This window comes from Bos indicus x Bos taurus, chromosome 7 (assembly GCF_003369695.1).
Source record: "Bos indicus x Bos taurus breed Angus x Brahman F1 hybrid chromosome 7, Bos_hybrid_MaternalHap_v2.0, whole genome shotgun sequence".
Classification (NCBI taxonomy): domain Eukaryota; kingdom Metazoa; phylum Chordata; class Mammalia; order Artiodactyla; family Bovidae; genus Bos; species Bos indicus x Bos taurus.
In genome coordinates this window covers 107,078,029-107,082,935 of record NC_040082.1, presented here as the reverse complement: position 1 = coordinate 107,082,935, position 4,907 = coordinate 107,078,029, and positions in this window count along the sequence as shown.

Here is a 4,907-nt window from a genome sequence, read left to right as displayed (position 1 = left end):
TGATTATACAGTGGAAGTGAGAAATAGATTTAAGGGCCTAGATCTGATAGATAGAGTGCCTGATGAACTATGGAATGAGGTTCGTGACATTGTACAGGAGACAGGGATGAAGACCATTCTCATGGAAAAGAAATGCAAAAATGCAAAATGGCTGTCTGGGGAGGCCTTACAAATAGCTGTGAAAAGAAGAGAAATGAAAAGCAAAGGAGAAAAGGAAAGATATAAACATCTGAATGCAGAGTTCCAAAGAATAGCAAGAAGAGATAAGAAAGCCTTCTTCATCGATCAATGCAAAGAAATAGAGGAAAACAACAGAATGGCAAAGACTAGGGATCTCTTCAAGAAAATCAGAGATACCAAAGGAACACTTCATGCGAAGATGAGCTCGATAAAGGACATAAATGGTATGGACCTAACAGAAGCAGAAGATACTAAGAAGAGATGGCAAGAATACACAGAATTGTACAAAAAAGATCTTCACGACCCAGATAATCACAATGATGTGATCACTGACCTAGAGCCAGACATCCTGGAATGTGAAGTCAAGTGGGCCTTAGAAAGCATCACTACGAACAAAGCTAGTGGAGGTGATGGAATTCCAGTTGAACTATTCCAAATCCTGAAAGATGATGCTGTGAAAGTGCTGCACTCAATATGCCAGCAAATTTGGAAAACTCAGCAGTGGCCACAGGACTGGAAAGGTCAGTTTTCATTCCAATCCCAAAGAAAGGCAATGCCAAAGAATGCTCAAACTACCGCACAATTGCACTCATCTCACACACTAGTAAAGTAATGCTCAAAATTCTCCAAGCCAGGCTTCAGCAATATGTGAACCGTGAACTTCCTGATGTTCAAGCTGGTTTTAGAAAAGGCAGAGGAACCAGAGACCAAATTGTCAACATCTGCTGGATCATAGAAAAAGCAAGAGAGTTCCAGAAAAACATCTATTTCTGCTTTATTGACTATGCCAAAGCCTTTGACTGTGTGGATCACAATAAACTGTGGAAAATTCTGAAAGTGATAGGAATACCAGACCACCTGATCTGCCTCTTGAGAAATTTGTATGCAGGTCAGGAGGCAACAGTTAGAACTGGACATGGAACAACAGACTGGTTCCAAATAGGAAAAGGAGTTCGTCAAGGCTGTATATTGTCACCCTGTTTATTTAACTTATATGCAGAGTACATCATGAGAAATGCTGGACTGGAAGAAACACAAACTGGAATCAAGATTGCCAGGAGAAATATCAATAACCTCAGATATGCAGATGACACCACCCTTATGGCAGAAAGTGAAGAGGAACTCAAAAGCCTCTTGATGAAAGTGAAAGTGGAGAGTGAAAAAGTTGGCTTAAGCTCAACATTCAGAAAACGAAGATCATGGCATCCGGTCCCACCACTTCATGGGAAATAGATGGGGAAACAGTGGAAACAGTGTCAGACTTTATTTTTCTGGGCTCCAAAATCACTGCAGATGGTGACTGCAGCCATGAAATGAAAAGACGCTTACTCCTTGGAAGGAAAGTTATGACCAACCTAGATAGCATATTCAGAAGCAGAGCCATTACTTTGCCAACAAAGGTTCATCTAGTGAAGGCTATGGTTTTTCCTGTGGTCATGTATGGATGTGAGAGTTGGACTGTGAAGAAGGCTGAGCGCCGAAGAATTGATGCTTTTGAACTGCGGTGTTGGAGAAGACTCTTGAGAGTCCCTTGGACTGCAAGGAGATCCAACCAGTCCATTCTGAAGGAGATCAGCCCTGGGATTTCTTTGGAAGGAATGATGCTAAAGCTGAAACTCCAGTACTTTGGCCACCTCATGCGAAGAGTTGACTCATTGGAAAAGACTCTGATGCTGGGAGGGATTGGGGGCAGGAGGACAAAAGGGGACGGCAGAGGATGAGATGGCTGAATGGCATCACTGACTCGATGGACGTGAGTCTGAGTGAACTCCGGGAGTTGGTGATGGACAGGGAGGCCTGGAGTGCTGCGATTCATGGGGTTGCAAAGAGTCGGACACGACTGAGCGACTGATCTGATCTGATCTCTGACCACAGTTTATTGGTTCGTTTTGTTCTTTGGATTACAGTCCTTACCAGGTATGTCTTTTGCAAATATTTTTTCCCCAGCCTGTGGCTTGACTTCTCATTCTCTTGACAGTATCTTTCACAGAGCTGAAGACTGAAATTGTAATGAAACCCAACTTTATCCATTCTTCCTTTCATGGATCATGACTTTAGGGTTGTATCTTTCCTAAGATCTAGGTTTTCTCCTATGTTATCTTCTAGGTATAGTTTCGTGCGTTACATTTAAGCCTGTGATCCATTTGGAGTTAAATTTTTGTGAACAAAGTCTGTGTCTAAAGATTAATTTTTTTTCATGTGGGTGTCCAGTTGTTCCAGCACCATTTGTTGAAGTGTATATTTGCTACATTCTGTCGCCTTTGCTCCTTTGTCAAAGATTCACTTACTACATTCAGGTGAATCTACTTCCGGGCCCTCTACTGTTTCATTGATTTGTCTATTTTTTCAACAATACCACACTGTCTGGATTACTATCGCATTATAGTCATCTTGAAGTCAGTCCTCAGACTCTGTTCTCATTCAGTATTGAGTTGCCTATTGTGAGTCTTTTGATTCTCCAGATAAACCATAGAATCAGTCTGCTGATACCCACAGAGTGACTTACTGGGATTTTGGCTGGCATTGCATTGAATTTATAGATCAAGTTGGAAAATACTGATATCATAACAATAGTGACTCTTCCTATCCATGAACATAGAGTGTATTTAGCTCTTCTTTAATTTCTTTCATTAGTATATTGTAATTTACTACAATTACATAATACTACATACATAATTACAATTACATATACTACAATTATCTATAAGAGCTCTCATAGAGCTCTTATATATGTTTTGTTAGATTTCTACCTAAGTATTATATTGGGGGCATGTGTGCTAAAGTAAATGACATAGCAGTGAAACATGTATAATATCATGTATGAAACGAGTCGCCAGTCCAGGTTCGATGCATGATACTGGATGCTTGGGGCTGGTGCACTGGGACGACCCAGAGGGAGGGTATGGGGAGGGAGGAGGGAGGAGGGTTCAGGATGGGAAACACAGGTATACCTGTGGCGGATTCATTTCGATATTTAGCAAAACTAATACAATATTGTAAAGTTTAAAAATAAAATTAAAAAAAAAAAGAAAGAAAAAGAAAGAAGATAGGAAACCCATGAGAGAAAAAAATAAAGTAAATGACATTGTTAACTTCAAATTCCATGTGTTCATCGATGGTATCTAGGAAAGTGATTGACTTTTGCATATTAACACTGTATCCTGCAACTTTGCCATAATTGTTTATTAGTTTCAGCAGTTTGTTTTGGTCAATTCTGATTTTTTTCATAGAAAATCATAACCTCTGCAAGCAAAAAAACTTTTATTTTTCCTTTCCAATCACTATACTTTTTATTTCTTTTTAGTTTCATTGCATTAACTTTCAGAACAATGTTAGAAGGAACACTTTTGCCTTGTCCCTGATCTTAGCAGAAAAACTTCAAGCTTCTCACTATTATGTATAGTATTTGCTTTAGATTTTTTTGTAGATGTTCCTTATGAAGTTGAGAAAATTCCCTTCTGTTCCTAGTTTGTTGGAAGATTTTTTTTTTTTTATCGTGAATGAGTATAGGATTTATCTTATGGTTTTTCTGTATCTATTGATATGATCATGTGATTTTTCTTCATCTGTTGATGTGATGGATTATACTGACTTTTTAAAATGTTGAACCAGCCTTGCAAACATGGGATAAACCCCACTCAGTCATTGTGTATAATCATTTTATGCTTTGTTGATTTGGTTTGCTAACACTTTGTTGAGGATTTGTGCATGTATTGGTACCCTGTAATACTTCTGTCTGGTTTCGTATTAAGGAAATGCTGGCCTCATAGAATGAGTTAGGAAGTTTGCCCTGTGAACTCATTTCTTTAATAGATATAAGAGTTGTTGCTTTTCAGTTTGCTCAGCTTTTAACTTGTTGTTAGGATGGAGAAGTGACTTCCCAGCTCCCCTCATGCCAGACAGCAAACAGGAACTCTGGTGACCCTTCCTAACTTCCATATCCCCTTCCCCGCTTTTGGAGTAAGAACAGCCTATCACTTTATCATAGGCCTGCCCCACTACTGTATTTAGAAGCAATCTGTTTTCTGGCTTCACAGGTCAGAGATGGAGAGAAATTTTGCCCCAGGATGGACCATACCAAGTGTCTCACCAATACTAGATGTAAATGATTCAGATGATGAGGTCAGAGCGGATGATATTTAGATGAGACTTTGGATGAAGAGCTGTCATGTAATGGGTTGAGACTTTTGCAGATGTTGGGATGGACGAATATATTTTCTATGTGGGATGAATGTGAATTTAGGAGGAACATCAGACAGATTATAACAGGCTGAACTATCGCCCTCAAAAGACATGTCCAAGTCCTAATTCCAGGAACCTGTAAATATGACCTACTTGGAAAAAGTGTCTCTACGTATGCAGTTAGGTTACACATCTTGAGATGAGCAGGTCATATGGGATATTTTAGTGGATGCGAAATCCACTAAGTGTCCTTGTAAAAAAGAAGCACCGGGAATTTTGAGGCAGACACACAGAAGAGGAAGCGGTAATGGGAAGATGCAGCAGAAATGGAGAAATGTGGCTTCAGGAAGTGGAGAGGCAAAGATTCTCCCCTGGAGCCTCTGAGGAGACCAGGGCTCTGCTGACACCTTGACTTCAGAATTTGGAACTCTGGAATTGAGAGAGCTTAAATTCTGTTGTTTCAGGCCGCCCAGTTTGTGGTATTCTGCTACAGCAGCCCCAGAACCATATGTCTCCATCTACTTTGCAGACAGGCCAGGTAATGG